Source organism: Triturus cristatus, chromosome 4_2 (genome assembly GCF_964204655.1).
Source record: "Triturus cristatus chromosome 4_2, aTriCri1.1, whole genome shotgun sequence".
NCBI lineage: Eukaryota > Metazoa > Chordata > Amphibia > Caudata > Salamandridae > Triturus > Triturus cristatus.
Window position 1 is genome coordinate 528,939,065 of NC_140586.1, and position 13,012 is coordinate 528,952,076.

Consider the following 13,012-nt stretch of genomic DNA (forward strand, 5'->3'; position numbering starts at 1 on the left):
TGTGTTTACACCGACGTACCTGCTTCGTGAAGAGCAGTGTTCAGGAGTGGTGCTCCAGTAAGGCAAGAACGGAGGTAGGTCGAGTCGTTACTCCCTGGGCCGTGTCTTGCCCCATCGTCACCTGTGAAGGACCCGGAAGCTCTACCGGTCAACCATTGAGCTTCGCTTTTTGACTCGGCTGAGTCCAAGCGCAGTGGCGCTTTTGCTGGTTGGAGTCGTAACTCCCAGCCCGACCAGAGACACAGGGACTGCCAGCTGTAACGCACACCAGGAGGTGTTTGCCGCGTTACAGACTCGGAAGTCCACAGGATCGATCGAGCGGCTGCTCTCGGTTCAGTCTTCTTGCTTGTGATTGGGGTATCGGTGACGCATCACCAGGAGGTGACTCCGCGTCCCGGTGCAGTCTGAGGAAGAGGTTGAGCGGCTGCTCCCTTCAGGTAGAGACCCCGGCTGGGTGTTTCCCTGACTCCTCGATTCTCCCCAACACTCTTCGTGCCCCTCACAGCCTACCGATTGGCATTGTCGGCCATTTCATTTCTGCCCTCTGTTGGCATACGCCGGGATCGGCGTATATGCAGAGGACGGTTAGGACCATCCGTGCTGTGGGCTGGTAACGTACTTAGCCTGGAGGATTCCAGTGACTATAACTTTTGTTTGTTCTTTGTATTTTATTTGCCTTCATTAAAAGAACTAACCCTTCACAAGTGGTTGCGTCCTCATTGTCGTGTCTGTTAAATGATCCTGAGACGTTCAGGGCGTTACAGTGAGCTCTAGTAAGCATTGAGCGGTCTGTCTTTCTTAGGCTTCCAGAGGACATCCCAAATAGTTCTTCCCCCTATCGCCCGATCCATGTGGAGCCAGTACTTGTCTGACTCCCTCATGGACCACTCCGCCACCACCCTCAATTGTGCTACCTAGTAATATAGGCCAAAGTCCGACATCGCCACACCCCCCTCATTTCTTGGTCGTCTTAACGTGTGAAATGGCAAGCGAGCTCTGCCATTTTGCCTTACATAGCGAGTGATGAGGGAGCGCAGCCCTGGAAGGAAGTCTCTCTCCAAGTCTATCGGGAGTGCCTGGAACAGATAAAGGAGTTTCGGCAGGACCATCATTTTGATCGCGTGTATACGTCCCAGCCACAAAATAAAAAACAGATACAGAGATTCACCTTGTATAAGAGTCAAGTTTAGTTTAATATGGAAGACTTGGCTAGGTTAACTCGGAAGCCCGTCACCTCTTCAAATTTCTTCAGCTTGTCCCGAAGGGCCCATAGATTGGACCGGGGGGGAGGAGAGTGTCATCAGAACGTCGTCTGCAAAAAGCGAGAACTTGTGGTCCTCGCCCCCAAATCTGATCCCCTTGATTTCAGAGTTGCCTTAATCCGAGCTGCCAGGGGCTCAATACTCAGGGCAAACGGCAGGGGAGACAATGGACACCCCTGTTGCGTTCCCCGGTCTAGGGCGAATGGCATAGAGATTACCCCATTAACCTGTATTCTCAGGCGAGGGTTTGCATAAATGGCTCTAATCGTATTGATAAAAGAATCCCCAAATCCAATGCCTTTCAGTGTAAGAAAGAGAGAGGACCAGTCCACCCTGTCAAAGGCTTTTTCCGCATCTAGCCCCACTAAGAATGCCGGCGGCTTGAATTTGGAAACCTTTTCTATAAGATGTAACATCCTACGAATATTGTTGTGAGTTTGCCTCCCCTTGATAAAACCCAATTGGTCGAGGTGGATTATATCTGGCATCAGGTTCTCCAGTCTTGCCGCCAAGATTGATGAATATAATTTGGCATCTAGATTCAAGAGTGCAATTGGCCTATAGGAGGCACATTGCTGTGGGTTCTTCCCTGCCTTCGTAATCACAGCCTCCGCTATTGAGAGAGACACCTTCTGGCCCTTTGCTATCTCATTGAAGAGTGAGGTCACGTGGGGAACTATCTCTGGAGCGTATGTTCTGTAAAAGTGGGCTGTTTATTCCGTCAGGCCCTGGGGATTTATGTAGTTTTAATGCTGTGAATGCCTGTCTCACCTCGTCCTCGGAGATTGGTGGATTCAACCGTTCATTCCAGGTTGGAGGAACTTGGGGCAACGTGAGCAAATCCAGATAGCTGACCTGGGCTTTAGAGTCTACGGGATTTGCCCAATAGAGTTACTTATAGAAGTCCCTAAAGATGTTTGCCTTGTCAAAGTCAGAATATTCTATCCCTCCTCCTCCCTGAAAATTCCTCCTATATATTCCCTTTCTTCCTGGACCTGCCGAGCCAAATGCATGCCCACTTTGTTCCCCTGAGCATACGCGCTACGGCGCAATTGCAGAAGAGTGAATTCCACTCTATTAGTGTAAATTGCGTTGTTTCCCCTTTAAGACGCTGAGCTGGCGCTTTAAAATCCGGATGGGCATTTTTTTGTGTTCTGTTTCTATCCGCACAAGCTCTGCCTCCAGCACTGCCCGTTCCGCAGCTCTTTGTTTTTTCGGTGCGGCAATGAGTTCGATGCATTTGCCCCCACAATACCGCCTTAAAGGCCTCCCAATTGTTCCGTGGCGAGGTGGCTCGTGGCTCATTCAATCGGAAAAATTCCTTAATTGCTGAGCGTAGTTCATCTCTGAGCAATCTTTCCCGTGTTGTAGAAACTGGGAAGAACCATCTTGGCGGACCATGAGCAATGCATTCCCAATTTAGGCACACTGAGACCGGGCTGCGGTCTGAAAGTGTAATAGGGTGAATTTTTGCATCTTGTAGGATCCCCAGTAGCCCCTGGTTGACGAATAATATAATCTCATCTTGAGTACGTTTGATGGACGTGTGAAAAATGAGTGTAATCCCTTGCGTCAGGGTTGAGGGTCCTCCTTGCATCATTGAGGCCCAGGGATTGAAACTTGTTTTAGGGGTTTGGAGAAACTTCCCCCGGTGGATCTGTGGGGGTGTGTGCTGTCCTCTTCAGGGTGCCATGTAAGATTGAAGTCCCCTATGAGTATATCTGGCCTTCCGCGAAGCACCCCAGGCTATCAAGCAGAGAGGTCACAAACGCAGCTTGGCCTGTATTAGGTGTATAGGCCGAAATAAAGGTGGCCAGCCTCCCCCTCAGCCTCCTCTTCACCATCACCATCTGTCCGTCTTTATACCCTCTGGTTGAAATTTGGTGTTGTGAAACAATAACGCTACCCCATTATGCTTGGTGCAGGCAGAGGATCTAGATAAGGGAGTAGTTTTTGTGCCGTAGCCTGTGTTCCTCGGATCTCTTTTAATGTTTTTCCTGGAGCACCACCACATCAAATTGATGATCAACCAAATATTTCTATATTTTGTGGCGCTTGAGCATTAGGTCCTTTACGTTCCATGAGGTTACAATGATCATCCCTCCAGGTTAAGCATATCCCCCCTCAGGGTGCAGCCCAACTAGTTTGCCCACCTTCTCCTCCCTCATTCGGCCCCCCGGGATCTCCATCCCCACCCCACTGTCTACCCTTCCATAGTTGCAAAGTTGTGTTGTAAGCTGACTGCTTCCCTTGCTTCTCCACCATCCCTCTCTGTGTATAACCCCCCCCCTCCCTGAAACTATAAGAACATGAAACATGAAAAAAACTGGACTGCGGGCCCACGGGTCCCCCAGAGTGGTGGTTCGAGCCTTGGCCAAGGCCCGGCTGTCTATTACTGCAAATAAAACATAGCATTCCCATTTGTTAAGTTTGGTATGGCTGTGGTCTTTTGCGACCTTTAGAGTCCCTGGGATCAGAACCTTTCTCCTCCGCGGACGTTGCTACTTTCCATTTCAATCTATGCGACTAAAATTTCATTAGTTCAGCAGGCTTCCATTGTCTTTCCAAATGATCCTGACTGGAACTGGAGCCTGTCTCCCTCCCAAACTATGTTTTGGTTTGACGGCCCTTGGATACCGCCTGCCATTGAGTGGATTTAGTACGCACTGACGCTTTCCCTTTCGCAAGTACAGAAGTAGGCTGCTTCTCAGGGACTGGTAGACCCAGAACTTTTAGTCCCTCCCAGAGCTCTGTGATATGCCGAGTCTTGTTGTGAAGTTCGAAGGCCAGCCCAAACGGATATGTCAATCAATATTTGATGTTGTCGGATCGTAACTTTTCCGTAAGCATTCTGAAGCTTTCCCTAAATTGGAGGGTAGATTGCGCCAAGTCCTGGCACAACGCGCAGGAGAAGCCTTGGAAAGATATTGAATCCTTTTTCCATGCAGCCTGTAAGATCGCTTCCTTAACTTTTGAATAAGTGGAGCTTGACCAGGGTGTCGTGGGTACGTCTTCTCTCTCCGGGTACTGAGGGTCCCACACGATGAGCCCTCTCTATTTTGATTTTCAGTTGACGTGGCCCTAGAACCTTTGCGAAGAAACCGTCCACAAAAGCTTCCAGATCGGGCTCCTTTGCTCCCTCCTCCAGGCCTCTAATTCTGAAATTCTCTCCTCGGCCAGTTTTCCAAGTCAAAGGAGGGCCAGCTGCAGTTGTTTGTCAAGGCCCTGCATTCTATCTTGGGTGTCAGCCATTCGCTTATCCAGATCTTGTGTTTGGCCTTCCACCTCTGTTACTCTTGTTCCTATGGAATCCATGTCATTTTGGAGGGAGGTCATACGTTCCGTCAGGTCAGCTTTAAGTTGCTCCATTGAGGCTTGCAAGTCGCTCTTTAGATCTGTGCCCAGTTCAGCATTGAATTCCCTCAGGGATGCCATCAGGTCTTCTTTAGTGAACGACATGTCTAACTCGGTATTTCTCCGATCCTGAGGTTGCTTTTTCTCTGTGTGCAAAAAAAGTGAGACTTTAGGTACAGCTTTTTTTGGTGGCATAGATGCGGTCCCTAACTCCTGTGTGAACTCTGTTTCTCCAGGCCCGCCAGTGACTCCAGATCCTCTCAGTCGCACCCTTCAGTTCCTTTCTGAGATGGTTATTGGCTTAGGACCTTAAGAGATCGATTGGATCCAGCCAGGAGGTCTTCCCCCACCTAACTAGATGGGAACAGTGGTTGCCATTTTAGGGTCAGGCACGATGGGTTGCTCAGGCCACTTGTTGGAGGCAAGCCAGCCCCCAGGGTTGTCTCCGGGCGTCCCAGGGTCTCCCCGGTGGTCCAGGGGGCAGATCACTGGCTGAAATGGCCGTCACTATCCCTCCTGTAGTTACAGCATTATGGTTGCCATGTCGAAGTCAGGCGCGGCCGGGAATCCGCATTCATCCCTTGATGGAGTCGCCCCTGTGTTTACATTGGAAGGTCCCGACCGCCTCAGAAATTCAGCATGGGCCGTCCAATTTCCTTGCGGCCCCCACGCTCACCACCATTGTGCCGTTTCTCATCTTTCAAAATGGCGGGAGAGGTTTTCTCAGGATCTCCGGCCCCTCCAGGCGGTGCCAGTTGTGGGTATCGAGCTGGGCCGACCCTCACTGCCACCTGCGGGTTGCACCTTGCCTCAGACCTCCACTCTGACCTCGCTCGCACTTCCCAGCCTTTGCCACGTCCCAAGAGCGGCGACCAGAGTCCTGCGGTGCAATCCTGCCCAGCACGGCTGCTCCCGGGTCGCGGCTCTGTATGTCCGTTTCGCGGTCCTGTATGTCCGTTTCCTATCCCAGGTATGTGCTCAGTCTGAGCGCCTGTGTGGAACTATCCTTTCAGGATCCCGCTGCCGCTTGTCTCTGCTACATCTGAGCTCTTGTTCCGGCGGTGACAGCTACATGGCGGTGGAGCCGATACGGATCACGTCCGATCAGCCATCTTGTTTAGCCACCCATATCTTCCTTTTGAATCAGTTTAAGTAATGTATTTTAGAACAAGCACATTTTTGTGTGCTTTGAGCCTATCCATTGTCCATTATTCTTTTTTAGGTCTCGCTGAGCCCAGCGCATGCGCTGGCTCGGAGAGACATTTTGTATGTGAGTTTTCAAAGTGCTGCTGGCTGGCCTAGCGCTTGCGTTCACGCGACCGTGCACGCGCGAACCGCTAGCCTTCAGCAGCACTTTGAAAAACGCAAGCGCGAACCGCTAGCCTTCAGCAGCACTTTGAAAACTCGTGTGCGATTGCGATCACTTTCGCTTTCAGAGCGATCGCGATGACGCACGCTTTCAATGCTTGTTTTTTTTTTTTTGTTCTTCTTTGGTCATTAGAGATATGCCGTTCTATCCTAAGCCCAAATTCATGTCATAATTTCAGACTAGCCACTAGTTACAAATGTAAATTATGTGGATAACTTGAAAATCTGGTATGGATGTTGCCCTCCTGGATGCACATTGGGCACTCTGGCATGACTGTGATTGACACATGAGCACAGAGTTCTGCTAGGCAGTGGCAACAATCCGCTTCCCTATCCACTAGAGGACAGTGAAAAAGGTTGCACTTCACGAGCATCCTAGAGCTAAACCGCTCCAAGTTTCAGACGACCTCAGAGAGGGATGGCAAAACACACTTTGAGCCTTGAGAAGAATGCGGGACAGAAGCTGCTGCTAAACCCTTCCTCTTCAAATGTGCTGACTGGGCTTAAAGCGGCCCATCTATCAAAATCTCTAGGCCCCCCTCTCTGCACCATATGGTATTGATTTTCCAGCCGCTACAGAAAGAGACAGTCATGGTCTCGAGGCTCTGCGTTCAGTTTCTTTACAACGCACGTTTCTTCCCTGTAGAGGCTTCCCGCGGTCCTTCGCAGCCGCACGCGTGCACGAGGAGCCCCGGTCTACTGGCTTTTCGCGGTACCTTGCAGCAAGGTCCACAGACTTCAAGTGATTCCAGTTATAAAGAATTTTTCTGATTTCTTGATTCTTGGTGTTGGATGCGTCTTCTGTAAGACTTTCACCTGGGTGGCACCATAGTGCTGATATCCCTTAGCCTAAAACACATTGAATAAATACCACTCACGCACGCAAATTATTAAAGACCGCAAGCAAAATGAGTAAAGCCCGTGGGTGCAGAGTGCACCAAGGGGCGTTTCAATATCGTTTACAATGAGGAAGAGTTTATGTAGGCTCCTTCCGGGGTGTGAATGATGCGTATGTTCTTTGAACAGGTTAGTTTAATTTCCCTTTATGAGTCTCAGGAGGGTTGGAGTAGTTTTAATCGAATATGTATTGTTAGAATACTTTCTTTAAAATGTAAGGTGCGGTGCGCCCCTATCTTTTGGATACATTGATGTTGAATCTTAAATGACTGACCACTGGTCTGTGTCAATGTATCACATGGATAAGATCATTGGCTCAGGTCTGATGAATAGACTGCTCCCCAAGGTAGGTTGAGTGCGACTCAGCAGTAGTTTTTGTGGCTCATTCTGCCACTGAGAGCCATTTTGCCTACATCTGTATCATGAGTGTATGAGCTCTTGTACCTCTTTTCCAGCTGTTTCGGAGCACTTTGCTCCAGCGTGTGTTCCCCTTGTCGTCACTGCAGTGCAACCGTTGTGTGTTCAGGGCTATGGCAGAAGCCCTACGTGGACAATCCGTTGACTGATTCTACAGCACCAAACTCAGCTGCCCGGTTTGTTTTGCACTGAGCTTCTGGAGCTGTGTTCTTATGCATAAAAAAACTGCAAAATCTTTTGATGTGAACGGGAGAGTTGAAACTTACTATAGATTCACTGCTGTGAATCCGACGGAGGTATTAAAATCCGATTCCTGCCTGCACTTTTTGGAAGGATCATAATGGAGCCTCCATTTTTTAGCTAGTTACACCCCACTACACTCCAACTTGACTCTTTCCCCGAGTCCTTGTCATATTATTTACCCACTTTGAATTTATTCGATTAAAAGACTCCAAAATGCTCATGAAAAAGGGAATCTTCACTTACGGATTTTTTTATAGCCTAGATTGCACACAAAGCTTGACAGTGTGCTTTACATGAGACTAACTGGTACAAGATAGCATACAAAAATGACCAGCTACCACATCCTGCAAGTGGGCTGCAAAGAAATGTGTTTTGCTACTAGTTGTGTTGTAACTGTTATGTGTATGTGGGAGAAGCTTACACAGCTGCTGCCTGCTGGGGCGTAAGGCACTGGGCGATGTGTATGTATGTATGTATGTATGTATGTGTCTCTTATACTGTGCTGCCTGCGCAGTGTATTCTTAGGCAAACATTGTCCCCACCTGTTCGCGTGGGTTAGTCAGAGGAGTGTCCACCAGGGGTAGGTAAAGGCAGCCCTTTGTATATTAATTACATTTTCAGGGAGACTTTTCCTAGTTTATCCTCGCTGTTAGAACAAGCCATGCTTTAGTGTTTATAGGAAACTCCATTAGTTTAAAAATCTAAAAGGAGAGGAATAAAAAAGAAGTATCAGGAAATGTAGCATTTTTTCTTTTACTTGGTTAATTTATTTGTTAAACGAATAGAGAAAATTCGGTTAGTGGCTTGCATTATAAATAGTTCTTTGAATACAACGCTGTGCACATTTTAATTCACTTGTATTTTCTTTCGATTTCATAACACTCCTAAATTTATGCACGTTTCTTTTGTTTAAGCAATCCAGTGTAATTGTTACAGCGCTTGCTGAACTGGGTTTTATTTTGTGAATCTTTTAGTTCTGCTTGGACCTGAAGCAGCTTATTTGATAAACTGGTCTGTAGAAGTATGTATCTGAATGTACTTACTTTTGGTCGGTTTGATAGTAATAGAAGAAAGTTCTTTGGTGGGCAGGGTGATCACGCGTTGTTTTTTTTTCTTTTCTGTGTAGTGAATCGCTTTTGCACATTATCTCTCAAGGCCAGGCCTGTTTCTTGTAACATTAGGCCGCCGGACGTTTTCTTCTTTTATGGTGCTATTTTTAGCAACTTGTTTAAGTTTGGGCAACACCAACTCCTGTCTGTGGCTTTTTTCGAGTATTACTTTTACGTGTGTGTGGATCAGGAGCTGACTTGTTCAGCAGCCCCACCCCTGGCAGTGCACGTCTCATCCACACGTTTTACCAGCTCTCCCTGAATGCAAATTGTACCTCATGCGAAATTTGTTTTTCACTACTCAACCCAATGCGATGCATTTCCGTCAAAATATTCCCCAGGCGCTTTATGCATTACTGACCGGCTTGCAATAGTGATGTATCCGTGACCCCCTGCATACAACCAGCACGTGTGTGAGCTTGGCCCCGTCAGCGCTCATAGATGTTAACACCTGCACCCAGTAACTTAGGCAGAGGTGACCTCACTCCTTCATCCGGTATGACACGCACTCATTAAGTTGGGCAGGACGCTTTGCAATCGAACTTTTTTTTTGTTTTAATATTTCTGTTATTGCTACTGTGCCCTACGCCTAGGCAGCTGCTTGTACAACCTATTCCCGCCACCTCCAATTGGCACAGTCTGCTCACACCCCAAAGAGGCAATTTCCTGTTCGGCTGAGGAAAGGAAAGAGCAGTCGAGTGCCAGTGATGGCTGGCACGCTCGAACACTCATGGATGGAATAGAGTAGTGTGCACTAGACTGCAGCGTTTCCGGCGTCTGGCTCTCCTGGACTGCTTAGGCAAGGTATGTATTGTGCAGAAAGATGCATGGGTGCGTTTACAAGACATGACATGGATGTTCTGTCTGTGCTTGCCCTTGCTGGTGTACCTCTGTAATATTTTCCGGACTGTTAATACTGGATTGTCTTTCTTCAGCTTTTTCTTGCTTTGCTTGTTTTTACCTTTGAGGGTTTCTGTACAAGTGCAGAATGAGGTGTTGCCCTTCCAACCATAACATAATTAGTCCTGCCTCTCCCTCCCTTGATAGTTTGTTTTTCTTGTGCTTTACCTTTTGATCGTCTCCCTCTTGTCCTTGCGTTTTTCACTATGAAATAGTATCACAGGGTGCATATAACCTGTTGAAAAAGGTTTTTTATCGCCAAGTGATACTAGCCTGAACTGGTACTGACGGATCCTTCACCAGGAAATTTCACTTGTAATACAGTTTCTAGTCCCGGGGTTGTCAATGGTCCCACCTTGTCTCTGGGACTCGAGGAAAAGATCACGTGCAAATTAAACAGTAGAGCTTGGGTACTCTGGTCAGAAACTCAGAGCAGACTACTTCATTCATTTATAGTTTAAAAAAAAAATGTTTTTATTTGATATGGAAAGTTAGGTTGACACGGCTCGTAGCACACAGCCCGGAGGCCGGCAGCCAGTCTCTGGTTTCAGCATTGCTATCAATACACAGCTTGCGTGCCTACAACCCAACGGGCCGGCAGCGATGCATCATAATCGCATTACAACTTCCGCTGTACCCGTTCATCATCTTAGTGCCATTACTGACATACATTCGTACTTAATTAACTTAATCCAAACAACTAACATTCCCCCCCACCTGCCCCCTCTGCCTTATTTTAATCGTCCATGATATTTCTCAGTGGGTCATACAGTCTACTTGGCTGTTGTGGTCCTATATGCTCACATGTTCCCATGTGCTCCAAGATGCGCCTGATCTTACTAAGGTTCTCCCCTTCCCGTCCACACCATATACTGTACATCACAGAAATATGACTTTGAGCCTACTTTATGGCGATACCGCCAGTACCTTTCTACTTATCTCCGTCTTAGGTCTGAGCCTCCCGCCTCTAGCCAAACCTCAAACGGTTTCCAGATATCTGCCAGCCTGGATCTGATTGGCATTAACTCCCAATATCGCGACAGCTGATCTTTACAATAAACCACAGTATTTACCCACGCATTTTTTGTAGGGGCCTGTTGTTTTTTCCAGTGAATAGCTACCTGCCTCTTCGCCAGTAGCAGCAGCTTGGCCGTAAGTTTACGCGTGCTCTTTGGGACCTCAAATACAAAACCTAAAAGCGCCGCCAGTGGAGAGGCCTGTAGCCTGTGCTTCGTGATTTTTCGAACATGCTCGAACACTTCCTCTCAATACCTCCCAATCTGTTCACAGTCCCATTCCAGGTGTGAAAATGTGGCTCCTGGTGCCCCACACCTCCAACAGTTATTGTCCGGGTGTATGCCCATGCGGTGCAACTGGGATGGCGTACGATATAGTCTATGCAAAAAGTTAAAATGTATTACCTGCAGTCTATAATTGGGTGATAGGTGTTCTAGCTGCAAACAGCAGTAGTGCCACTGCCTATCCGTGATATCAATACATGCCTCTCTCTCCCATTCAGCCCTGGCCGTACACGTCATGATCGGCGATTCCTTTTGCATGATGCTATATATACGCATAATCAGTTTGCGAGACGACGATTTCGCCAGCACATTCTCTAGCGCTGGTAGTGCGGGCGGCGGCTGTGAGAAAGACACGTAACGAGCGCGGCAGGCGGCTCTAAGTTGATCATACAAAAGTGTGTCTGACACCGTAGGCTCCCTATCCTTGCACATCTGTTGTATTGTTATAAATGTATCATCTGGATAAAGATCTGCACCCCTCACCATTGCGTGTGCCGTGGCTTGTAGCGTAACTGCTTTGTCTACTAGTGGAGTTAGGAGCGGGTTGCCTCCTAGCGACATAGATGGCGCATATAATTCCTCGAGTTTTGCCCTCTTAGCTATATCAGTCCAAGCCCACCTTAGTGCTTCCACCATATCAATTTCTAAATGAGGCCTTTTGTAAGGCTGGTATACCGCCGTATTCAGCGGAGTGGGAGCCACTCTTCTATTTCTATCGCTACATGGGGTTCGAAGGGAGTGGGGTGGTGCCAAAAAAACAAATCTTGCGCCTGAGCACTGTAAACATATAGTTAAAAATCTGGGGCTCCAAGACCCCCCTGAGCAAAGGGAAGTGTCAGCAGCTTCCAGGATGCTCTCGGTTGCTTACCCGCCCATACCAAGTCCAATACATGAGATTTCAGTTTTCTAAAAAAGTGCTTGTTTAACGGCATTGGGATGTTCACGAACAGGTATAGAAGCTTTGGTAAAATCACAATTTTAATAATGGCTATACGCCCCATTAATGACAACGGAAGATGTTTCCATTTCTGTACCTTGCACTCTATCCAGTCTATCACCCTCCCGTAGTTTGCCAGCCATATATCTTGCACCAATCTGCTCACCCATATTCCTAAGTATTTGACTTCTTCACCTGCCCACTGTATGGGGTATTCTGTTTCAAACTGGGTGGTATCATCAGTGAGCGGAAATACCACTGACTTGGTCCAGTTCACCTGGATACCTGTTAGCCCACCATAGCGAACAATCTCACGCATGACTTCCACAAAGTTTTCCCTAGGATTTGTGAGATAGATTATCATGTCGTCAGCAGACATTGATATCAGCAGTCCCCTGGACGTGAACCCAATACTTCGGTGTGTGTGGTGCTGGCGGAGTCGTGCCACCAATGGTTCTGTGGCAATAGCGAACAATAGCGGCGACAGTGGGCAGCCCTGTCTCGTCCCCCTGGTTATGGCAATGGGTGCCGACACCGGACCATTTACTCGTACCCGTGCCATAGGGTTCGTATATAGCAGCTGTAGTTGCTTAATAAACAAGGAGCTAAACCCCATGGGGTGCAGCAATACAAAACGGAATCGCCATTCCAGCTAATCAAATGCCTTCGTGGCGTCTAGCAACGCGGCAATTGCCTGAACATGTGGGGCCAGATAGTGCAGTATGCAAAACAACGTTCGCAGATTATGGGCAGTCGATCGACCCGGTATAAAACCAGACTGGTCTGGCAGTGCTATCTGTGGCAACATGGGCTGCAATCTATTTGCCAAAAGTTTTGCATAGATTTCCGCATCCAGATTTATGAGGGAGAGCGGGCAATATGAGTCAGGCATACTAGGATCTTTATCGGGTTTCAGCAATGTTATAATAGTCGCCTCTCTAAGGGTAGGGGGTAGGGCACCTGTTTCCATGGCCTCCAGATACAGCTGCAACAGGCGCGGCACCAGGATATCAGAGTACTTTTTATAAAAGGCCGCCGTTAGCCCGTCCGCCCCTGGAGCCTTCCCCGCTGGCATACTACTTATTACTTGCCGTACATCCTCCACCGTTATGGGGATCTCCATGTACTGCCTAGCGCTATTGCTAAACCATGCCAATGCCATAGTGTCCAAGTAGTCCTCTATATCTGCCTGGGGAGGGTTAGTCTTGGACGCATATAGTGTTT

The 13,012-nt window shown here is 48.0% G+C and overlaps 1 protein-coding gene across 4 annotated transcripts in view; it reads left to right on the plus strand.

Annotated features, from left to right (window-relative positions):
- PKN2 (protein kinase N2) overlaps window positions 1-13,012 on the plus strand; it is a 793,532-nt gene that overhangs the window by 400,891 nt on the left and 379,629 nt on the right. Inside the window, exon 1 of one of the 4 annotated variants that reach the window (XM_085602132.1) lies at window positions 9,332-9,454. The exons of the other annotated variants lie outside the window; for them this stretch is intronic. The gene's annotated coding sequence lies outside the window, so the exon portion shown is untranslated. Of the gene's footprint in view, window positions 1-9,331; window positions 9,455-13,012 lie in introns of those variants that run through there. 4 annotated transcript variants of the gene reach the window in all.